The sequence below is a fragment of the Pararge aegeria genome, chromosome 17 (genome assembly GCF_905163445.1).
Source record: "Pararge aegeria chromosome 17, ilParAegt1.1, whole genome shotgun sequence".
Classification (NCBI taxonomy): Eukaryota; Metazoa; Arthropoda; class Insecta; order Lepidoptera; family Nymphalidae; genus Pararge; species Pararge aegeria.
In genome coordinates, this window is record NC_053196.1 from 14,489,237 (window position 1) to 14,516,193 (window position 26,957).

The following is a 26,957-nucleotide window of genomic DNA, read 5'->3' on the forward strand; positions in this document are numbered from 1 at the left end:
TTAATTTAATGCCACATCAAAAAACAAAATCAAACGCAGACAAAGTCGCGGGCTAATAGTAGATAAAGCTTAGCATTAAGTTCGTTCCTCCATTTTATTTTCTAGTGCAATCGAGTTGGTAAAAAAAAAAAAAGTGCGCAGGTCTAAAATTCTAGACTCATCGCGCAGTATAGTGCGATGTGTCAAGAAAGCGGCGTGGCGGGTGACAATTATACCAGACACTACACTCGCTAGCTTTCCATTCGGCTCGCGAGTGCTTTAGAGAAAATGTTTCCACTTAAATAACTTCTATACATAATTTTGAACACAGTGATGATCGTTTTCACTAAAGCTAGTAATCCCGTTAAGCGGTACCTAGTAATTTGGGTGATTCCTAGAGAAAAAAAGGGTTTCACGAACTCATATGTGACGTCTAACGACGTTAGGCAATAAAGCCTAGGAATCTTCTCTTATTAGGATAAGCAACATTGTTGCTACTTCGTCATCATCATAGACTGCATCATCACTTACCACCAGATGAGAAGGGGCTAACTAAAATAAAAATTAAGAATGTTGCTTTGAGTTACTAAATATCGGTGTTAAATCAGAAGCATATATTTAGTTCTTAGCACTAGCACTTCAATAAGTGTTACAAAGTCCGACGTCCGTTATTACAATGCAAATTTTTATTTTTTGACATGACTTATTGACGTTTGACAGCCGATCACAGTACATAGATTCTATATTTTCAAATCACTTCCTTTTTTCATCTGACCACAGACATTAGACACACGAACACTCGGAAAGTGGTATCAATGTTTGGCGCTAAAAAAACTGTGTATCCTTATAACACAGTAAGTCTTTGTCTAGCAGAGCTTAGCTAATGAGCTGAAGATGGCGTCAGTCTTCTGTAGATCTAAAGGAATGTTTACACAGGTCTTCTTCTTCTTTCTCTGGGCTTGTCTCCGCACTTGGTCGGCCGGAACCTTCCGTTGTACGTAGTGCCAGCCCACTCCAGAAGCTTAGCAGGCCGCCCAGGTCGCCAAGTGTACATAGGTCTACAAATCACAATAATCGTTGTACCCACGTCAATAGAAAGAAACTCACGCATTAAATTGAAAAACCTCCATTTTTTGTAGCCTGTCAAAACTCTACGTGACAACGCCAAGTCAACAATAGCTTTTAGAAAACTTTGCGTTATGAAAATTCGGAGACACGGTCCGTTGGTTTTCATAGAGTAGGCAGGTACATACCGTAACAATGAGAGTTTTTATCTCTTTTATTAGTCATGGACAGCTGATGATAACTTTCAATCTGTGAATAATTACCTGAGTTCGGACAGGTTGTGAGTTGGTTACACAGATAATTATCTATGTATACTTAGCACGGCTAGCTTAGGCAGGAGACAACATTTTTATACCCCGATTTTATCCACTGACAATGAAAATTATCTTGTCCACTTGCCCAAGCAAGCCAACAGAAAAAGGATAAGTTTAATTTTAAGGACACGTCCATAGTCCAGTCTTGCCGTGGAGAGTGGATAAAAATGTTGCAGAAAATAAAAATGTTGTGCTTTCCTGTGGACAAAAATGACTCCTGCCCATGCTAGCCGTGCTGAATAGGAAACAGGAATAAAGTCTAATGCCCGTTTTCACTATCGAAGAACAAGACAATACCTATATAAGTAACGCCTAATATAAGGAGATTCCTAGACATTCATCAACCGATTACCAATAGTTATCACCTAAGAGTTGGTGAAACTTTTCGTTCTCTATAGGCATCGCCCAATATCCATTTTGTATATTCAGTCTATCCGTAATCTAAAGCTTTATTACATAGCAACATTATTATTGTCAAAAATATCCATGCAAACAAAATCTTTGCGAAGCAACTTATCAACAGATTACAGATGGATTGAATATTGAAAACGGACGTTTATCATTAGGCGTTGTTTATCATTGGGCGTTCAATTAAGGCGATGCCTAGGTTTAGTGACAACGGGCATACGGCAAACTCTAGCTATAATGCTAAGTGGCGGCTCCGTGCTTTTCTATTTTCACTTTCGTTTTAATTTTACCTTTTGTCATCAATAGCCCATAACAGTCCACTGCTATACTAAAGACCCCTCAAAAAGGGTTTACCAAGTTTAAATAGTTGCTTAAATAAAATTGAAAATACCTATATAAATAATCATCACCATCATCATATCAACTCGTTATCGGCCCACTACTGGGTACGTGTCTCCACCCACAATGAGTGGGGTGCTTAAAACGCACATAACTTAGAAAAGAGGAACTTAAAAATATGATATGGTATTATTTATATAACAAGCGGTGATAGCTCAGTGGGTTGGACTTCGAATTCACTTTCGGGGGGGCGAGTTCGAATCCCAGCACGCACCTCCAACTTTTCTAAGTTATCTGTGTTTTAATTTGAAATATCACTTGCATAAACGGTGAAGGAAAACATCGTGAAGAAACCTGCGTGCCTAAGAGTTCTACAAAGAGTTGTCAAAGGTGTGTGGAGTCCACCAATCCGCACTGGGCCAGCGTGTTGGAATACGGCCTTAACCTTAGACTAGTGCCCACTAGTGTAGTAATGCGTTGTTATGATTATGGTGATGACTTTTGTATTTGTTTGGCCACTGCATAAGCATTATGTAAAAGAATTTGCACAAGTAGGTACATACGTTGGCTTCGTATTAATTTCTGTCCGCCATCTAAGTATATTCACAATGGACGTCGCACTGGCGTCAAACCTAGATAGCAGCACCAGAATAAATTAAACTTATTATCTGTAGGCACGTCCGGTTGTCGATACTCATTACTCATTAGTACTAACAATATAGATATACCTACTTATTATGATTTATTTATCATTATTATTTAAACAAATTTGTCGGCGATATGCGTGTTTTTATATAAAACTAGTTGTACCCTGCTACGCTTCGCTGTTGCACATTTTTATGGAATGGTTGAGAAATGAGAAACGAAACAAACTCGCTGACATATGTAATACATTACATATGTCAGCGAGTGTTTTTCTCGCTTTCGGCAGATGGCGCGGTCACTGGTACATCGATCGTTAAAAAAAACTGTAATTTCGCGGTCGCGGATATGTGACTGATGGAAAAAATAGATAAAAACAATCCTTGATGCGGATTATAAACCATGCTCAAATTTCAGCTCGATCGGTGCAGCACTTTTTGAGTTTTTGAAGCGTACACAAACCAACATAACATTTTTATATATATAGATTCAATAGCTTTAAGGGTGAAGGAAAATATTGTGGGGAGACCTGCATACCTGAGAGGTTGTTATAATTATCTCAAAGGCGTGTGAATGTCTACCAATCCATATTTCGAGCGTCGTGGACTACGGTCTAAACCCTTTTAATTCCGGGAGAAGACACGTGGCCTGCGGTAATGGTTTTGTAATTATAAAAATGATAAATAATAAATTCATCATCATTCATCATCATTTTAGCCTGTGGACGTCCACTGATGAACATAGGCCTTTCCCAAGAAACGCCACCACACTCGGTCCTCGGCCTTCCTCATCCACCCACTCCCCGTCACTCTCTTTATGTCGTCAGTGCATCGTGCTGGAGGGCGACCCTCACTTGCTTGTTTGTGGTCTCCACTCTAGAACTTTTTTGATGTAACGGCCATCGCATCTATGACATGCATGACCTGGCCAATGCCATTTCAACTTGCTAATAGTTTGGGCTATATCAGTCACTTTGGTTCTCCTGCAGATCTCTTTGTTTCTAATTTTATCCTTCAGGGAAACACCCAACATAGCCCTCTCCATAGCTCGTTGAGTGACCTTACATTTTTGGATCAGTCCATTCGTAAGCGTCCAGGTTTCAGCGCTATAAGTCAGGACGAGAAGGACACACTAAATAATATAATAAATAGTGGTTGTCTGGAAGAAATGGCTATGTAGCGATAAGGCCGCCAAATTGTACACGTTGTTTTGTTATACTTTTCTTTTCGTTTTATGTACTTTTGGTGTGCAATAAAAGTATATTCATTCATTCATTCATAAAATAAATAAATATACTACGACAATACACACATCGCCATCTAGCCCCAAATTAAGTGTAGCTTGTGTTATGTGTATTAAGATGACTGATGAATATTTTTATGAATAATATACCTACATAAATACCTATAATATACAAATAAACACCCATCACTGAAAATCATTCATGTTTATCACACCAACATTTTCCAGCTGTGGGAATCGAACCCACAGCCTTGACTCAGACAGTAGGGTCGCTGCTTACTGCGCCAATCGGCCGTCATTAGTTGAAAACTTCAGTGTTCAGACACTGGGGTATCGACAATGAAAAGACTTGATTTATTCTCCCAAATAAAAAAATATTCCTCAAATATTGAATTTATTCCTCAAATAGACTTGCCTAATTTTCACAAATGCTGCCATGCAGCCCAGACGTATTCTTCAGTTGGTTTCCTCCTCAAATTTTGGATTTATTCCTCAAATATTTTTTGAGGAAAAATTCATATTTCATTTTAATTTCCTTACTTTAGGATGAGGATGAACTCTGAGACCTCGCTCTATTTGGCAATGTAACCAATCAGGTATTTCCTTTATTGAGTTACGTCGAGGCTGGGCCTGTAATGGCACAAATGAGATGTATATGGAGATTTTACAACTACCGTAGTTTTTGTCCACATCGGCACACATTCCGACGATGCGGAAAGAATAGTGAATACATTATTGTGTCTTGTCGTTTCATGTTTTCCATTTCATAGCAATGGCGGAAAAAATGACGTGAAATCAATCTGCGGTGGATTCTGTGAATATCAACGTTTCTTACATATTGGTCTCGTGCTGTTGTGGATTATGGAATTAAATACTAATATTAAAGATTATGGAGATGAAAGAATTAATATACTTTTACTAGACCTACACCAGAGCAAGTAAGATACAATTTAGCAGCCTGACAGACTGACTGGGTTACTAACTGACTGACTGATCTATCATTGTTGGCCGGATTTGACTGATATTTCGCTTACCCAAAGCTATTAGAACGAAGGCGTCTATTCTGAAAGGAATCTTGAGAGTTTATCACCTAAGGGGGTAAAATAGGGTATAGAAATTTGGTTGATAAAGAGAGCTTAATTTCGGCATTGTTGGAATAAGAGGTGTAGCTTAGTCACAAAGCACTCACTCCGCGATTGCCAGAGAGTCGCAGGTTCAAATTTTATATGCACTTTAAAATTTATAAATCTAATGTAACTTTTTATACGCAATATATTTCTAATATTTTTTTATTGAAAAACGTTTATTTAGCTTTATGAGATTTTTTAGAAAGCGGCCTAAGTATACATATATTCGAAGTTCATTGGAATTCCATAGATTCGCTGTAAAGCGATATAGCTGCCAAATTGCATCTTTACCGAACTTTCTCTCTGCATTGCTCTGAGGTATAGCCAGTGTTTCTCTTATGTTACTCTGTGCAAAAAATACATTCATCTCTATTTTTAACATTCTTTAAGGGCTTTATAAACAAACGTGTTATAATGTTGGGATAATTTTGCATTGTTTTTTAGTGTTAGCAGAACTTAATGTGACACACACACAGCTCTTCCGGAGGACCTATGCTTATTTCTGAAACAGCATTGTTGTTAGTGGCGTGCATTGGGTTCCTTGCCAGGGTATGCATACAGCAGGGAAATTGAATATTACGGCTAAAATTATCCTCCTATATGGGTATGCAATGCTTTTGTGCATTTATGAAGTGCACGCTACTGATTGTTGTGTTCCGGTCTGAAAGGCGTGGTTGCCGGTGTAATTACAGGCACATGAGGGATCTGCGGTGATAACGCAGTGGGTAGGAGCTCGACTTGACTTTCGGGGGGCCGAGTTCGAATCCCAGCACGCTCCTCGCACCTCTAACTTTTCTAAGTTATGTGCGTTTTTAGTAATGAAAATATCACTTGCTTAAACGGTGAAGGAAAACATAATGAGAGAGCCTTAGAGTTCGAAACAGGTTCTCAAAGGTATGTGAAGTTCACCAATCCGCACTTGGCCAGTGTGGTGGACTACGGGTTTAACACCTTCTCATTGTGGCAGGCTGTGGCTTCTTCTTCTTTGGACTGGGCCGTAAGTGCTTCTCTTGTTGTACTTCTAGCTTCCCCGTTCTCGTTCCAAAAGCTTTCCAGACCGCCCAGGCTGCCAATAACTCCTTGGAAAGTGGCTGGGAGTCCAAGGTGGATCTCGCGTTTTTCTGCCACGCCTGTGCACTCTATTATCACGCTTAGCTTCCCTTAGTACATCATTATCATCAACGGCCTATTACAGTCCACTGGTGGACTAAAGGCCTCTCCCAACTGGAGGACTTGCCCATAATCACCGCGCCGGGCAGGGTTGGTAATCTCATTACATAGTGGTACGGAGGACGCTGCTGCCCGCTCTCCGTTATTTTCCTTAGTCGCCTCGTACGACACCCGCGGGAAGAAGAGGGGTGGTGACAACTGTATTCTGATCTGCCGTCACCACGCGGCACTTCAGATAATAAACAGGCTCTGTTTAAATGCCGGGAAAAAATGGTGTCACGTTATAATTATAGTAGCTATGGTGTAGTGAAGTGTTACGTAGTTAGACTAACCGGGCGTCCGTTAAGGCAGTTCGTGGACTTTGCAACTTTAGTTGTAGCAACTGCCTTTTTTAACGGTTGTTAATTACAAATAGTTGGGATACCCTCCCATCTTCCGTCTTTCCGGATACCTATTATTTGGGTACCTTCAAATCAAGAGTGAATAGGCATCTTCTAGGAAAGCGCGCTCCATCTTAGGCTGCATCATCAATTACCATCAGGTGTGATTGCAGTCAAGCACTTGTCTATATATTTAATTTAAAAAAAAGTTGCTGCGACGTTTGAAATCAAATTAGTGGACACGATAAAAAGCCACATACACATATTTATCTTCATTGGTTGCCTGGAACATTCGCTATTTTGGTAGTTTTCTGTGCTTTGTGTGACGATTTCAATAAAAGTGTTTTCATTCATTCATTCATCCTGTTGAACTGTGTCTGCATAACTATTACGACCGGTACGGTATACCAAGTGTATTCAATAATGAACCAATATTAAATATATAAAGACCTATACAGTGGTTTATGTCTAAATATTTAATAAAGGTTTACGTTTACATTCGGGTAACATAAAGTAGGAATAATTAATTAGCTAAAAATGGTGTCCGTTCCCAGCGAAGTGAGATGAAGGAAGGCGGCGAGTATGGAAAACCGGCGAATCACGAAGCCATCTGGTATTGTGCTGACATGGCGTAACATGGTGAACATGGTACGTAACACATAAAGCCTTCTGGGTATTTGAGAAATTAGTCTTCTAGTTTAGTAGTTCATACGTTTGTATTTAGCCTTAATCAGCGCTTAGTGCGATCTAGAATGCTAATTTATCCACATTCGCGCTCGTCTGACCGAGCCGCGCGATTATTTGCAGTTATCGTGACAGCAGCTTCGGCCTATTTGTTGTAATTACAGTAATCATTGCTTCTTTCAATGCCCATTATATTGTTAGGAATTAAGTTTTTGTATCAAGACTTATACGCTACGAGAACATCGACATCTCCCTAGCCTTTAGGTTAGCTGGCATTTTTATCGACCTGGTAGAGTGGTGAGCGGTGTTACCTTATACAATTTGGAGGTCACGAATTTGATCCATCTCAGAGGGGGTATATTTTGAAGATTTATGAATACTGACTTTTCTTTGGTCTCGACTGGGAGGCTGTTACTGTGGCTAGTTAACAAGCTACCACCAAAAACGTCCGTCAATCGTATAAATAAACTATTTAGTGTATGGATTTGAAGGCCGACTGGCACAGTGGGCAGCGACCCTGCTTTCTGAGTCCCTGGGTTCGATTCCCACAACATGGAACATGTTTGTGTAATGAACATGAATGATTTTCAGTGTCTGGATGTTTATATGGATAAAATATTCATCAATCATCTTAATACCCATAACACAAGCTACGCTTACTTTGGGGCTAGATGGCGATGTGTGTATTGTCGTAGTATATTTATTTATTTATTTATTCCCCTAACAGGTAAGCCTGCTACCATCTAAGACTTATAAATAATTAATTATATATACTAGTTATATATATTATTATAAGTAGGAAGGAAGTTGGCGTTTATAAAATACGTAAAACTATATGATTATAGTTATGCTGTTTAAATTAGGCACGAAATATGAATTAACAAATCTTACGAAACACAATGAAAAAGGAACGAAAAAGTAAAATTCTATTTACGGGAAACGATAGTTTATTAAATTACGAAAACGCAAAATCTCGTTGCATTCACTAATTAAAAACTAAAATTAGTGAGATTTAATTATAGATTTCAGCCTCCTCCGCGACCGCTGCGGGGCGTTGACCGTAAATGAGTTTTGTAATTGTGCGAATTTCGCAAGGAAAGTGATGAATTTTGGCCGAAATTACATTCTTAGATAATTAGTTAGTTAATATATTGTCTGTAATATTATTCAGGCTTTAGTAATGCTTATAGTGATTTACTTTAAATTTATTATATATGAGTCTTCCTTAGGAAACTACTTACTTTCGTTAGGAATGTTATATTTTATTCCTCTGCCTGCACATTAGCCTACAATCCCACCTGAGGGTAAGCGATGATGCAGTCTGAGATGGTAGCGGGCAAACCTAAAGTATGGCAGTTATATTAAACCCATCAAACTCCTAATATTTTTACGCGACATCGTACAGGAATGCCAAATCGTAGGGTCGTAACTAGCCACCAGACAAAAACCAGATAAAATGAAATTTTCTAAAAATGAATCCTAGCTAGATCGATTTATCGCCCCCGCCCCCTGTATACTAAATTTCATAAAAATCGTTGGAGCCGATTCCGAGATTTCAATTATATATATATATATATACAAGAATTGCTCGTTTAAAGATATAAGATAAACAATAAAATGATTTTTTATAACTACAAGTTAAAGTTTTATATTAAGTGATACAAAGTTTTATTTTTATTTTTGTCTACACCCGCCATTTTGGATTTGATATGACGCAATTCATAAATAGTCCAATTCTGTTCACTAGAGGACTCAAGTCCTCACCCAAGGGGAGAGTTTGCCCATACTCACAACGCACGCTGCAACCCGTTCTCCATTAAATTCCCTTAGACGCCTTATTCTAATCGGTCACCACACGCCGGATTATAAGGCTTGATTGATAATGGCGCAAATGGAGTTTTCTTACGGCCTCCATATTTGATTTACGCTCAATACGATATTACATTACGTCTGTAGGTAAACTATGAAATATTCCCCTTACCGTAACAGGGTGACAAAGGTCCGATATGAAATGAAGGAGCCTTCGTGCATACGCTTCGTATTCTATTTGTATAATTATGAAGCATAAGACTAAATCATTTTAAGATTTCATTCATATATTTTAGAGAAGAGATGCACAATATGTTAGCATAGAAAATTTACAAGCGTATGCAACCTCTTTTGTTTATGTGACCTACTTTCGCGTTCGCTTTGTTTCCTTCCATTCGGCGCAATTTGACACCTGTCATTATGGCAGTTCGTGCTTTGTTAGAATTTGCTACAGCCAATTTTATCGTTCCACATTCAAATTTCACTGTTGTTGTTTTCACAAGGATGTTTTTTTCACTAATGTAGGCCAAGGCATTTAAATCAAGGCCGCACGAAACACACAAAGTGTCCTTTTAAATTTTTTAAAGATGTTCAAATATGAAATTGAATATAATAAAAAATGAAAGTGTCTGTGCAAGTAGGCACATATTGAAGATTATATTCATACCTGGCTGTTACGTTGAAGGTTACGTAAAAATATAACGATATAAAATTTATGATTATTACAGACGCTTCTGTAATTAGGTAGATACCTACAATTTTGAAAATAATTCGTCGGTTTATATTTTAACAGGTAAGAATCCCGTGTGTGGCAGAAAACTTGATTCGAATTTTGAAATTTGCTATATGGCCTTTATTCCCCTACTATGAAGGCATGTTTTAAACTTTCGTACCTGTTGGTTTGTTTTCATCAGTATCAACCCATTACCGGTAGGCTTTTCTTCTCAAAATGAAAAGTGTAATGAAAGGCCGTCGTCCATCACCCAGGCCAAGTGCGGACTGATGGACTACACGCGCTTTTGAAAACATTATTGAGAGCTCTCAGGTTTACCGTCTATTAAAGCAAGTGAATTTTAATTGCTTTAAATTCACTTCACTTTAAAAAGTCACTCTTTTCCCTTTTCATTTCCAGTGTGTTTATAATTTTGGCATCAAAATAATAGTTTTTCTTTTTTTTTTACTCTCTACCAGCCAGTTTGCCAGTTTTTGCACTAATAATGGGAAATTCAACTTTACGCTGTATTGTTAGAGTTGAATATCTCATTAACAGAGTTTACGCAGGGAATATTTTGTACTCTTAATGATTATTACCTCTTTTGTGGTGTCATGCCCAACAACGGTATAACTATCATTAGAAAAAGCGTTCATAACAAGTAAATGATTAAATTTTTAAACCGAAGCCGACAAGGTTTTTGTCACTGCGATTTTGCGAGTAATAGATTTACTTATGTAACGGTTTTTAAAATAAACGTTATAATTGCGCGATGTTGTAACTTGTAAGTAACAAACGCATATACAATCTAATTGTAGGTAAAGTTATAAAAATGATAACATTTTAAGTACTAGTACTAGCTTTTAAGTTGTATACAAAACTTTTAAACGCATAGAAAACGGAAAAAAAGTGAAATGTAATTCGTTTTTATATGAAAATTTATGTTGCCACTAAAATATGATATAGAGAAAGATAGAGAGAGAGATAAAGAGAGAGAGAGAGAGAGAGAGAGAGAGAGAGAGTGAAATAGAAATATGCAGAAGAGAACGACCTACTCAATCATAATACAACGTTACCTGGGTATGTTTTAGGTACATAATAAATTTTCACCTTTCGTCTAGTAACATCAGCCCCACTTCTCAACTTGTTTTCTGAGATTGAGGTCGCACCACATTGAGTACCGCACATCGGGCTGATAATATGATTTCTTGACAGGAAAACCTTATATTTGCAATATTTTTGATTATAATTATATCACACCCAGGTCCTTAGAATTATCGCTAACAACCTAAACAATGTGGTGGTGAAGAGAGCACAAACTATATCCGTATTCGTATAGCGTATTTTAAGATTCAGTGCCCTGGGCCAGTAATATTGACCGCCCTATAAATTAATGGAAAACAAATAATATCAAACAGTTTGTTGATTTGAATGATCATAATGGATGAAGAAACTGAAAACAATTAAACTGAAACACAATTCATTCAATACTAGAACTGCAGACGGCTTCGTTTGCTGTAGGGGAGACAGGGTCATGCGCATGTAAGGTACTTGAAATTGTTAAACAGCATACATACTTGGGACTAAAGATTGATAACTCATTTAACTGGGGACCGCATACCGACTATGTATGCTCTAAACTAAGAGCTGTGTTGGCGAAAATGTGCATACTTAAAAATAAGTTGCCCTATAGAACACTACGATTGCTATATATGTCACTAGCAGATTCGATTATAAACTATGGCATCTCTAGTTATGGCAGAACTTATAAAACCCATCTGCAAAACATTTATAAATTGCAACTTAGATTACTGAAAACAATAGTTCCATTGAAAATTAAATATAAACATAAAAATAATTACGAAGGGCTTTTTAAATATTGTAATGTGATGTCAGTTTATGACAAAGTGGATTTAGCAATAATAACTCAGTATCATAACAACATTTGCAAATTAGACAAGAATGCTAGACCTATGCACTTACGTCATTTAACCTACCTACCTATGTTTAGAACACCCACATTTAATAATGTTTATGGAAAGAGGGTATGGGAGTACCTCCTGCCTAGTGTTTTAGAAAAATTACCTAGACCTTTGCTAGAAGAAATTGAAAATAAAAACCTGAAGCAAATCAAAAACAAATTGAAACGTTATTACATTCAGGGTACGTGCAAAAACTACTAGGCGGAAGTTCATCCAGACCATTCCTACAAATTCCATTAATTATCACTATAGAAATGTTTCTTTTGTTTTTTTTTTCTTTACATTATACATTAATTAATATATAATAATCAATATATATTTGTGCAACCCTCTCAAGCGCAAAAATCTTCCATAATGAAGATTAGCGTAATGTAATTGAGATCTAAACAACCATGTATTTTTTATTTATAATAAACAGATTTAAATTTTTTTTTTTAGGGACTTGTTGTAACGGGGGTAAGTAGTAACAGCTTAATGACTCAGCCGATTTCAAAAAATTTGTTTTGATTTTAAACTCCACGTACCCTTTATGATACGTAAGTAAGAAAAATATTAAGTGTTCACTAAATTAGTTCGTAAGAAATACAATTTTCTTATTATTTGTTTGTTAATTTCATACTACAAGCCTTAAATAATGAAACCTATATTTTTTATATGAAGTTACTCGTAATACTTGCCCCACACTAGTTACCACGTATCCCAAAAACAAGGTAAGTTGTAACAAGCGAAACATTCCACAAAAGTGCCATAAATACTAATTGATTATAGATTCAGGAAAAAATATTGTAGAAATATATTACCAAATACATGATTACTCATTTAGAACCTCTTTTTAATTAAAATACTCTATAGTTTAGTCACCCCATTGAAAAAAGAAAAAAAAGAGACATCTAGCCCGTCTCCCTATTCGCATTTGCTGATACCTATTTCCCCACTAATGCTTGGAGTGGTTATGCTTGCGTGCTTTAGCTCTATCCCATATAAACTATGTATTTTTTCTATTATAAGAAGTACCTTCAGTGTCATTTCTGCTCGCACCGCCGCTCGTAATCTGCCGCCCCGGGATATGGGCAATTAGACCCTAGGGTAAATACGTATATAACTGTGTTATTAAAGGTAAAAAACTATTATTGAAAACAATCAGAACTGTAAATAAACATTAAAATCGCATTAATAGCGCGGTCTTTGTCTTATATTTCTTTTTTTCATATGCAAAATTGATTACTAACTAGATACTATTTTCTGGGTTAATAAATCTCTACAAATATACCATTAAACATTTTATGAATGTAGGGTAATGTATTTTTTGCGCGGACGGAAACTTTTTTGTGTTTAAGTTTTACTTTTCTGTTTAGTTTAAATTGCGCTGTCTTTATGGCGGTATTATGTTATGCATTTAGGTTATAAAATATCATCACACACAGATGTTAATAATACAATTTGATTTAATTACCGTCTGTTTGGCAGTGGGCAGCAACCCTGCATTCTGAGTCCAAGGTAGGTTCGATTCCCACAACTGAAAAATGTTTGTGTGATGAAATTTTTTTTTTCAGTATCAAGGGGTTTATTTATGTACGTTATGCGGATTTATGTACCTATATTATTCATCACTCGTCTTAGTACCCAAGCTACGCTTATTTTGATGGCGATGTGTGTTTTGTCGTAGTATATTTAAAAAAATAACTTTAGTTAATACCGCTGCACCGCGCTGCTTTGGCTGACAATCGATATTGGGCGCTTCGAGTATAAACCTTACCTAACCTATAAATATATATATTTTTTTATCCTTTCTTTATATTTTTAATGAATGAATAGTTCACATTAGACATATTAACTGTTAAAAGGATACAATCTTCTTACATACTTAATATTAAAGCTAATTAATATTAAGCCCCATTATTATAAACGTAAACTATAAATAAACTCTGTCTCATCTGTTGAGGATAATTGCACGGTCTTTGACTCTTCGTTCTATTTCTCTTAGTTTTTCGTACACAAAACTACTAACTGTACAACGTTTTCTGGGTTAATAACATCTCGGCTATTTTAAACAAAAAAAAAACAAATTTTCCGCTTAATATTTCATGATTGTAGGGTAATGTACTTTTTGCGCGGATGGAAACTGTTTTGTGTTATGGTTTTACTTTTAGTTTTTAGAACGCGTTTCATTCGCGCGTTCTTTATTGCGGTATAATATGATGCATCTAGGTTAGACCTAAATATCATTAAAAAAGATTGTAATAAAACAGTTTGGCATCCACCTAACCAAAAATTCAAACTACGCTTTTTACGTTTTCTTTACGTGTGTCATAAATTGAAAATTCAAAGTCAAAGTCAAAGTCAAATATTTCTTTATTCAAATAGGCCCATCTAGGCACTTTTGATGGTGTTTTCCTTCACCGTCGAAGCAAGTGATATTTTAAGTAGTTCAAAAGCACATAACTTAGAAAAGTTCGTGCTGGGCTGCGAAGTCCAGCTCCCACTGCGATATCACCGCTTCACTTCACTTTTAGGCTTAATTTGCTGTAATCTAGGATTTTTTTAGGAATAGTAAACTAGAAGTGGTTTTTCAAACACTCACCGATAAGTGAGATATAAACACACCATTGTTTCTGCCACATTTTGTACGCTATATCAAGTAAATTATACTTATGTACTGTACTGTCAATATACAACGTGTAACCGAATTACGAAATAATGTTGAAGGATGCATAAGTGCATTTCATAATCTCCCTGTACAAATATTAAATCAAAAGAAGCATATTTATTTTTCATAAATGAGTTTAAAACATTCTAAGTGTTTACTTATGGCAACCCTATTGAATATAAAAGACTGACACGCGCATAGTCTCTAATAGGCATCTTACTGTAGCTTCAAAATTATTTGTAAACCAAAACAGCCTTTATAAATGAAAAGTAAATATATACAACCGCCTTACTCGAAATGGACATAAGTCAGTGACATCTGTATATAGTCTGCGAAAGTACGGAACTCATGTTTGGGATTGAGTATAGCTTTTATAATGTGATTCCTAAGGTAATTTTGGACCTGCCGATGCATAAGTTTAAACAATGTGTTAAAAACATTTAATAAATCGTGGTTACTATAGGATTAATGAATTTCTTAACGAAAAGACTGCTTGGAAGCATGCCGCTCCGCTCTCATCTCTCACAAGATAGAAAATTCTAAATATTGTAAACTGTAAAATGTGAGAAAGAACAATTTGCTGAGTTTTTTGCCGGCTCTTCTCAGTGGAATCTGCCTTCCAAACCGGTGGTTGAGTGAACGGAGTTGACTAAACTAGGCCTACTTGAAATAAATGAATTTTTAAATTTGATCGTTCCCTCTGTTTTATTAACATATCAGCGACGCATTAAAGCTCCGAGCTAAAAAGGCTTTGAATTTGAAGTAGGCGTGACCAGTCCGGGAGTCAAGGCCAAGTAAAGCTCGATTATTGTACATTGTGTATGATATTATGTTAGTAGGTAGGTACACGACCACATAATAATATATCTAATACTTACCGATCTATTTCTTATATTTAATGAAGGTTAAATTGTGTGAATATTGTATCTGTTAACTGCATACGTGACCTCAATTCGACTCCCACAAGTCGGGTCCATCGAGAGGCAGCCTGTTCCTATGATAAACAAAGTTTTTAAAAGTGGTAAGGTTTAATTAAAATAGGCAGTAATGGGGACTGCATTCAAAAGTGACATTAGCATGTCGCATACCAGTGACGCGAGTTTGGTGACCGTAAGTTTTGCTCCTAACGCGGCCAAATAAGTTTTCACCTAAAAACAATTGGTGATAATACTCCAGTCCACTGGAACTAGCTTCAGTTGCACGTTAACAAATGTAGGAGTGGTGATAGCCGTGGGTAGGACTTCCACTTCCCTTTCGGGGGGACGAGTTCGAATCCTAGAACGCAATTCTAACTTTTCTAAGCTATGTGAGTTTTAAGTAATAAAAAAAATCACTTGCTTCAACGGTGAAGGAAAACATCGTGTGGAAACCTGCATACCTGAGAGTTCTCCATAATGTTCTCAAAGGTTTGCAAATTCCACCAATCCGCACTGGGCCAGTGTAGTCGACTACGGCCTTAGCCCCGTCTCATTTTGGGAGAAGACCCCTGCCCCGTAGTGGGCCAGTAATGGCTTCATATTATGATGATGATGATGAAGATAATGATGTATTTATCACCATCACCTAACATTAATTGTAACATACAATATGTATGAATGCTCTATAAGTGTCTGTTTAAGGTCTAAATAAATAAAACATTTTTGAATTTGAATTTCTATTATGATGACGATGAAAAAATGGACTAGCACTTTTATGCAAACATGAATTAAAATCTACCTAATACCTATCGGTAGGTGCTTATTAAATATTGTGTAAAGAAAGCTCGCCTTAAAGGCGTAGGCGTGACAAGTCATAGAGTCAAGGGCGAACAAGTCTCGCGCCACATTGCAATACACAAGTTTAGCAGAGCTTGGGTTGTGCTCCGTCTATGTAGGCTATATATCCATAACGATATAAGCATGTTGTACAGGCTTGCATACACTAAGCGGGCAGACGATATAAAAATGGAAAAAATCTGCAAAACTTAAAGGTAGCTTAAGGTAGCATGCCACGAATAATTTGAGTACCTTATAGGCAAGAGCGAATAGGCTTTTTCTAGGCAAGCGCTCCAACCTAAACCTCATCATTGCTTTCTAACGGGCTTGATTGTTGTCAAGCGCTGGCATATCGTTAATAAAAAAAAAGCTGATCGTGAGCGATTTACTTTTATCCAGTTTCGTTCCTTCGACGATATTTATCAGATCTTTATCAAATTGAAATAGGACTTCAACGTAGGTGTGACATATCAAACAAGAAATACAAAGAAACACATGATATACAAAAAAAAAACAACAACAGTATTTTTTTGAAGTCGGTTATAAAAATCGTGTTATGCTTAGCTCGAGATAAAAAGATAAAAAAACCATCACCATCGGTATATTATAAGTATTTATGTGTTTTATATTCATAAAAATATTCAAGAGCTTTGTACCCATAACACAAGCTACGCTTACTTTGGAGGTACATGGCGATGTGTGTATTGTCATAGTATATTTATTATTTATTTATTTATCACAATATAACATTCTTTAGACGTTATTATTGAAGCATTGATCTTGACACACCCTAGATATAATAACGTGCCAGATTCCATTGTTTAAAAGTTAACGCGCAGATAATGATATCTTTTGTTCAAAGGCGCAGGCCTCAAGGTCCAAAGGCTTTGTGTACTTTACCCTCTTTCCCGGAAGCATGAAGGTTTTTTGGGTTAGCGAAGTAAAATTAGGGTCGAATTATTTGGCGAATTCAATTAATACAATTAAGGAAAATACGTTTCATATAATTTCAACTCTAACAAGGTTTTTCTCAAATGTAATGGAAATTTATCTCCAAGGCTCTGGGCTGATACCGACCAAGAAACGGCTGGGAAGGAACCGTTGGACCGTGGAACCGTCTAGGCCTATTTTTTTATTTAAAACAAAATTCAATTAACTATCTTTCATAAATTTTTCGGGAAGAAATCGCTATGTAGCGATAAGGCCGCGAAATTGTATACTTTTTGTTAAATTTTTATTTATAATTTTACTATATGTTTACAATAAAAGTATATTTATTCATTCATTAATTTTTTAAACATTAATTCTCTGATTAATTTCCCTTAAAAAAATGGGCTCAATTCAGCAGTCAAACCTGTGTGGTTTTAGATCTGTTATTGATCACGGAAACAGTCTTGTAATCATATTATCACAATATGGTTAAAAACACTAACTTACAAGGACACAGAGAAAATACTTATGGCAAAAATGTTATAAATAGTTTACTTACTCTTACAACATACTAGTACATTTTTTCTTTTCTATTTATGCCAACAAATATATATATATATATATTAATTTATATTTATTTATATATTTATTAATACATATTATCTACTAGTATCTTGGTACCTATAATATATAAATATTTCGATCATAAAAGGAAGTCTTCTAGTCCTTTGTTAAAAAAAATAAGAAGTCATTCATGGTCTCCACGATACAGGCTACCTAGTATGGAGACCACTAGCAATTGATTTTTGTAATCTTTTTGAAAATAAAGTTTATTTTAAAGGAATCACACAATAATCATTATTATCAATCCTTTACCGGCCAACTACAGGGCATGCTTCTCCTCTCAGAATTAGAAGGACTTAAGGCCGTAGTCCATTACGCTGGCCAAGTGCGGATAGAGTTCACGTTAGGGGTGCGTCAAACTAGGTTGCCTCCGAAAGGGAAGCCGAAGCCAAGAAAAAAAAAGTGACATTTTAAGTTGGAGAATCACTCGGTGTGAGTAAACTGACAGTTATGAGGCGTGCAAAAGCATATTTGAGTTACATTTAAAGTTGGATTTAGAGTTTTCATATTTGATATTCACTTCTGCATTTTTGGTATGCAAAAAATGTCGCCGGTTAATTGCTACGTTGCTGCGTGAAAGCAAAACAAACAAACGTTTCACATTTGTATCGACTATTCATCATACTTTTAATAGTAGATACATGCAGCTCTTGTTCCATACCATATGAATTTTAATATATCGCAACAATTAATGCAACAATAAAACAAAGCCTGACTTCGGTACACAATATACGTAGTAGGCGTTCTAATTAAAATTTCTGTATCTTGGGAAAGTTGCGCTGCTTTTGAGCACGTAGGCGTACCTCTTGAGTACGTCAAGGATAAGTATATTTTTCAGAAAAGGATGACTCATTTGTCAGTTTTACTTCGAATTTGCGCCTTTTGGGAGCTATACAATTTGATTTCGATACACTTCAGTCTTGTGAGAGACTTAGACGACGCAAACATACCTCCCGGTGTCTTAGTCTCTAACAATAGAATACTCAAGGTCGTCTGTGAAGGTATGCCGAGTCCTATTTCAGACTATCTGTTCATCGAGACAGGAACAGAAAATAAACTAAGATCCTATGACATCTGAAATAAGTTTATTAACTATTTCACTTAGATGTAAGTTTTAATGTATACATATAATAATGTTTATAATACTCCCTTCAATGGGTAGTTGAAATAAAGACGAAATTGCGTTTCTGTGAAAATACAAGAAACAACATTTAAAGCCCTTACTTCAGGTCTTTAAAATCAAATAATTTCTTCTTAAAAATAAACTGTTAAACATTTTTTTTAAATGTCACTTATCACTGTAAAAACATTGGTGACTTTCAGAAAAAATTCGATATATAAGTAAACTCGAGAAAAGAGTTCTTTACATACATTTAATTTAATTCTTTGTATATTAAAGCTGATATATGGGTTTATATGCGTCAACTAACAAACTTTATTATTATTAATCTACGTTACACACTAAGTTATTAATAAAACAAAATGTTATTATGGCTATTTTAATGAAAACATATGGTATTCATATGGCACTCGGCCGCACCGTTAAAGCAAACCAGAGCGTGAAGTTTGTACTGATATTTCTCATACGGTTGCCAGATGACAGATTATCGCGAGAAACTCGATGTTTTTTTTTTGTTTTACGGTTAAGTTTCAAGCTAAGATTAGAAATTACCAGAACTACACAAAGAGCATTGAAACTCAATCTACTAAGATCGGCAACTTGTATAATCTGTGTGGTGTATTTAGTAAAACGGTATAGGCTGTTGCCTTCGATTTCGTTCGCATTTGTTTTAGTTCTTTAATAATCCTAAGCCTCTAGTTTACACGGGATAAATCGTTACTTATAATAAAACTGTAACAGGTCAAATTCAGTACATTGAAGATACCTATCGACGGCCGACTGGCGCAGTGGGCAGCGAACCTGCTTTCTGAGTCGTGGCCGTGGGTTCGATTCCCACAACTGGAAAATGTTTGTGTGATGAACATGAATGTTTTTCAGTGTCTGGGTGTTTATCTGTATATTATAAGTAATTATGTGTATTATATTTATAGAAATATTCATCAGTCATCTTAGTACCCATAACACAAGCTACGCTTACTTTGGGGCTATGTGGCGATGTGTGTAATGTCATAGTATATTTATTTTTTTATTTTATTTATTTTATTTACATTTACATAAATAATTCACCATACAATTTATTATGCTTGCGTTTAGATTTAGACCTGTTCTTTAATCCCGCTGCTCTAGCAATTGCATAAGGCAAAATAATAGATTGTGCACTAGTGCATATAACATGACACTGTATCGAAGACGTTCTTTAATATCAATTAAGCAAGGATAAAATTGATTGAATTGACTTAATTATTTACACTCTGTTGTAAATTCCATATCGAAGAAGTAAATCAGTGATATTCGACGTGTAGACGACAAGGCGAAGTGGCAGACGATTTCCCTTACGCAACGGTGAGCGTTGTGGTTTTTAGTGCGATGTCTCGGGTTTGATCTAGGCAGGGGCAATATGGGAATTTATTAAATATATAATTTCATTCATTTTGAGACTTAGTTATTTACACTCTGTTGTAAATTCTATATCGAGGAAGTAAATCAGTGATATTCGACGTCCAGACGACCAGGCGAAGTAGTTGTTGTTTTAGTGCGAAGTCCCGGGTTCGGCCTCTGGCAGGGACAATTTGGGAATTTATGATTTCAAATTTTTTTATGGTGGGAAACTTCGGCTGTGGCTAGTTACCACACTGCAAACAAAGACGTGCAGTGCCGCTAACCGATTCCGTTTCGGTACGATGTCGCGTAGAAACCGATTAGGGTTTAATATAACTGTCATACCTAACAAGTTAACTCGTTACCATCGTAGCATCATAACTTATCATCAGGTGAGATTATGGTCAAGGGCTAACTTTACAAATAGAGGAATTTACAAATAAAACGTATTTGCTAATCATAAGTCAATCTATCATAGAAACCCTGACACAATATTAATTCCACACAAATGTGATTTCTTTTGTTATCAGATACTGCTTTCAGTCGCTCTCTTCTTGAAGTAAAGAAGTCAAGGCTGATCATCATGATTATGTCTAACATTTTTATCACTGTAATGAATATAGATATCTTAATAGATCTTTTTGTATGTGTTTATGAATATAGATATCTTAATAGATCTTTTTTTATGTTTTAGCTTGTCCCGGACATTAATCGTTAAAGCCCGATAACCCGCTCTTATTCAGGATGGTGGGTTTAACATCTTAAACCGTCCTATAAGGCATAGGAATCTCTTTTCTCAACGGTGTACCATTGATAAGCTGTGGATGATGAAATGTTGAAATATAGCTAGATAGCCTTGAGTACATAGTATCTACATACAAAGATTTGAGTACATATTATGGTACGAGTACATTCTATTCATAGTTCTATATACTGGAACAGCATTGACAAAGGCATGCGCTTGGTCTCTAGACGGAACCGGTTGTTGAACGTTCGCTTTGTACAGACTCGACCACAGTTTAGCAACCGTACAGTTAGGAATTTTCATGCATTTCAAAAGCCTTATTAACATTATAAATCCGTGTTTGTTTGCTTGTACGTCCTTCCGTCACGCCTTAATTAAGCAAACAATCAATTTGGTTTTTGACATAGAGTTAGGTGCAAATACGGAGAGTAACATTGGCTACTTTAGATCCCAGGAAAAGAAACTGTTCACACGGGATTTTTATGAAACCGTAATTAAAGTGGACTAAGAATCCGGGCAACAGCTAGTTACGGAGTAAGTGTGATGGCGACAGAGACCGTCCTGCCGTTTAACGTGACGCCAATGCGGGTCGATTTTACTACCAAAGCGCGCAAAAAAATGGCCGCACTCGTGACATCACAGTAGCTATATAGAAAGTCCTTGTTCCATTACTAAAGGTTTTGGTATTGATAACACAAAACGGAGCAATGTAAAATCACTGCGTGTATCAAGTTTGTTGTAATTACAAACTATAGTTTGTAATTACAACAAACTTGATACACGCAGTGATTTTCGAAGTTAGAGCGGTACGAAATTGTTATTATAGACTTTTTTTATTTTTTTATTGTAATAATTGACGGACCAAGCAGATGGCCCACCTGATGGTAAGAGGAAAAGCATCCGCTATGAACAGAGCAACACTTCACAGGACATGCAAGGAGCACGTCCTGCAACATGCCGCCCTGTGTCCAGCAATTTGAGCCGTAGGTGTTAAGCCTTCATGTGTCTGTAATTACACCGGCAACCACACCTTTCAGACCGGAACACAGCATTGCAACAATGCTGCTTAGCGGCAGAAATAAGCATGGCGGTAGGACTTCCCCGGACTAACTCTGTCACAAGAAGCTCTACTACTTCTAAACTACGTTGTTATACTTCGATGGTTCACCTGTCATGGCGGATTGCTTAATTTGGCAGTTTTATTTATTGAAATTAAATACCAATCTCACTTCGAATATATAATCATAATAGGTACATGATAAATACAATGTTTTAGCGATTCTTTGTTACTGCCATTATGCCTGTTATGAACTGTATGGTCGCTAAGCTGCGTCTAAGCGCTCGACATTTCACAGTCAACAGTCACCTTCGCTTAAAGTTATGTGAGTTATGCGTTCCGTGCGATAGCCATCGTTTTTCTTATAATATTTCAAGTTAGTTTGTGTAGCCGAATTATTTGATTGATTTCTTTAATTTGCTAACAAATATTTAACTGAAAATAGTTATCTCAATGAGAAAAATGCGCTTAACTCGGTTCATAAAGCATCAGATGTATATTTTAGCCAAAAGATAATCTTTAGGGCTGTTAATGAACAGCAATTACCGTTGCTCGGATCACGAGAAGTAAAGAAAGCGAATCCTTTTTTTAAATTTATTTATGTTAAGTGTTACAATCAGTACATCTTATATTAATATAGAAACAGAATGTCTGTCTGTAACACCAGAAATAAAGGGTGTAAAGCTCAGCATTTGTCACGCATGATAAGAACATGCATGACCTTGATTTTCAGCTGAGACAACTAAGAAATAATATAGAAAAAAAAAGTGAAGCAGGTAATTAAATAAACGTTCCACTAAAGTTATAGAAGTAGCAAAATTGTGATTAAAGTCGAACTATAAAAACAAAAGGTTTTCTCGGTCACTATAAATACTAAATAGTTTTGTTATATTTGCCTTTGATGTTTTGCAATGATGGTGGTCCCATCCCAGATAAAAGATTTATTTTATTTCCACAGTCCACTATACGCCTCTCGACTATATGGATACCATAAATTCAAAATTCTAAAATGTTTCATTCATGTAGACCTTATTACAAGCACTTATGAAGCTTTCATACATTTAACATGAAACACTAATGTTAGTGATGTTGATAACTGCATTCGTTAACTTAAAACTAAAGCTAGGAGGGTTCCAAACGCGCCCTGGTCTACACACCAGCCAGCCAACAACAAACTTAGCCAGGTTTTTTTTTTGTTATCACCATCTCACAGTCTAGTTAATGTTGAGCTATGAAGTGAGAACAACTCATACCCAAGCTTTTTTTATCCAACATGTAATCCTTAATATTATAATAGGATTTTTATATAAGCTTACGTTTTATATAAACTTTGAACTTATTGAGAGACATCTCAATGATTTCATCTGGTAATTTGTTATAAAAAGATATACAATTACCCTTAAATGAATTACTAATTTTATGCAGCCTAGTAAACTGCACTACAAGTTAATTTTTACTTCTAATATTAAAATATTGTTACAGTCAATTTTTGACATTTTTGTGTAGGTACATAGAATTATTTTAACGTACAACACACAAGCGGCATAATATGAATTATGTATATGATAACGAAGCCGTCGACCGTCCTATTGATATTCCGGTGTTCTCCTCCATTGTTTGCGTTGGTTGTTACTGGGAATCCTTCAACGTCAGCTCACAAACCGGTCCCGTTTAAACCGCATCTCACTGTATATTACGAGTACGTTTGAGGCAGTTCCAGAGGAATCCATGAGCCAACTAAGCAATTGCTTAGTGCATCAAGAAAAACAAAGTAAACAGCATCGAAAAATACTTGCTAGCAAGTGAACAGTGGCCTGCATAGAGGGTATTCACAGGAGAAGGAGATTTTCTTCATTTTATATCATCTGTATACCCTGTGCACACCCTCTATGCACGCCAGTGCAAGCGAATGGCATGACCATTTAGACTTACTCATTTTATTAGAGCAATGGCCTGGCTATAAATTTGGGTTAATAAAGTGCGTGGTACTGTTGTAGCCTAGTCACGGCCGAAGCCACTGGATACAAAAGATACTAGCTATTTTTATGTTTTTGTTTGTTTCGCTTTGTAGTATCGTTCAACTCATAACTCCATAAATAAATAAGCCATTTAATCATTAAACATCAAATTACAAAAAAAAATGATATAAATAAAATAAAGAAAATCTATATAATAAACATGCATTAAAGTTAGTTGGGTACCCATCTGTGGGTAAAGGCCTCCTCCATCATGTAATTGTACATAGCTCCATACTATTTATTAAATCATTGGAAAGTGTGTTCAACGCTTATTAAAATGAAAAGTATAAATGTTTGTTTAATTGTCAGATCACGCAAATCTCTGAGAAATGTTATATGTTTTTATCTCGCGGAATGCTTATTTATAAATATACATAATATTATACGAAAGTACATACATAATGTATGCCGTGTTGATACGGACAGTCATCTGTGCAGTAGCAATTTCTTTTTAACCGATTTCAAAAATAAGCGGAGCTATTTTTTATATCTTTACATAACTTTTTTTTTAACAACCTTATAAATCAGTCCTGTTATAGTATAATAATTCGGACCAAATTGTGTACTAAAATGTTCCAATATAGGTGTTAATAAAAACGAAGAATATTTAAAACTTATTTTAACTTACACGCAGGGAACGAAAAAAACATAGAAGGATATCTAACAAATTGTCTTTCAAAATGGGTACCAATCAGTCAAGATTGTTTCTAATACAAAATACATGATTGGTTCTACTGTATGTTATGCAGCACGGGACGAGCCGTGATTGGCCGGCAGTTAATCCGTCAGCATTGTGACTAGTGAACTAAACGCCAGTCTCACCGAGGATACGTTTTCGTTGGTCAATTTTCGAGCTGTAGTTATGCTTCTATGTTTTTTTCGCTGCCTGCACGTATTTTGAACTCGAGCGATTATTAATTTTTCTCAAGTTTATTTTGTCACCTTTATAGCAAGTCATTTTGAATTGCTGAAAACGCATATAGCTTCGAAAGGGACCGAGTGCGATCCCAGCACAGCTGCAGCTGTCCTAACCACTAGGCTATTACCGCTACTAGTAATATCGTAAGGTTGTATTATACACACAAATAGAACCTTGATAGGTGTAAGAAACAAATAGGATATCGAATTAACTTTATACACTTGACCTTCGGAGGCTTTAGAATAAAATGTCGGAAAGTAAATTGATTTATTCCGTTTAAATGGGATGCAATTAAGACCATATGAAGATAAAATCTTTTGACTTAACATGAGTAGTAGTACAGCTTTTTGTGTCAGAGCTCGTCCTGGGAAGTAGTTATCATGCTTATTTCTGACGCTAAGCAGCGTATGCCAGACTAGTGAAAAACGGACAGACAGACAGATGGACGGACAGTGGAGTAGCTTTGGGTAAGGAACCCTAAACAGATGGTTTTCCCAAGCTACTTTTAAATGTTATCTTTTGATATCTTCGTTCAAATCTCTCTGTCAAGGATCAATGTCTGGAAACAAGATAAAGATAAGAAATCCCAGATGAGATCACAACATTTATCTGTCGTCATGTAACTTGTTTGTGTAAAACATTAATTTGACTGCCGATTGGCGCAGTGGACAGCGACCCTGCTTTCTGAGTGGGTAAGTCCGTGAGTTGGGTTCCACAACTGGAAAATGTTAATGTGATGAGAAACTATTTAGGTTTTCAGTGGCTGGGTGTTTATCTATATGTACATTGTTTACAAAAATATTCATCAGGCATCTTAGTACCTTAACAAAAGCTACGCTTACTTTAGGGCTAGATGGCATTGTGTGTACTGTCCTAGCATATTTATTTATTTATTCAGTTTTTGTTCTGAATCTACATTGACGCGTGCTACATAAGTACTCGTATGTTGTGTGCTTTCTAAGATAGTTTTTTTTGTAGAGATGTATCGAACTTATATTGACTTTCAATAAAATCGCTATTTTTATTTTATTTTATGGAAATTCGGTTCAAGGACATTGGATTGGATTCGGTGTGACCTTTTCCTACTAAGTACATGACTCGTCGGAACAAAAGTAGAGACCTTTAGTATAAAAAGGTACAGGACACAATAAACATGATTTTATTATACATATTACAGATTTTATATACATTAGCGATGTGATGTCTTCGTATCATAATCGGATGCCTAATAATTAAGTTGATTCCTATAGGAAAAAAACGTTTCAAGAACTCTTATGCGATGTCTAACGACATTAGGCGCGATCTTAAGTTACGACACTGATTCGGCGGAAACTGACACTTGACAGATGAAAAAAAATATGAAGTCGGTTGTTTTTAAAGAATCTTAAATCCTTCTGAACAAATAATATAATACAAACACATAATACCACACCTTGAGGGAAGAACCATAGACAAGTTAGGTTATATGAGTTGGCTAGTGAAAATCGATTGGTGAAAGGTAAATTTATACCTAGGAATCTTCTTTCATTAGGCGTTTATAACTTAGCGGGCATAAGATTAATAATGCACTATGAATTTGGTCAGACTTAAGAAAAAGTTCAAGCGAGACAATGACATACATTTGTCACGTTTTAACACTAAGTATAAATAATGTTGACGGCCGATTGGCGCAGTTTGCAGCGACAATGCTTTTTGAGCCCAAGGCCGTGGGTTCGATTCCCACTACAAATGTTTGTGTGATGAGCATGAATGTTTTTCAGTGTCTGTGTGTTTATATGTATATTCTAAGTATTTATGTAAAAATATTCATTAGTCATCTTAGTACCCATAACACAAGCTTCTCTTACTTTGGGGCTAGATGGCGATGTGTGTATTGTCGTAGTATATTTATTAAAAAAAAAAAATAAGCC

At 36.0% G+C, this 26,957-nt stretch overlaps 1 protein-coding gene across 1 annotated transcript in view; it reads left to right on the forward strand.

Annotated features, from left to right (window-relative positions):
• LOC120631030 (SH2 domain-containing protein 4B-like) overlaps nt 1–26,957 on the forward strand; it is a 64,660-nt gene that overhangs the window by 24,292 nt on the left and 13,411 nt on the right. The gene's annotated exons all lie outside the window — the stretch shown is intronic.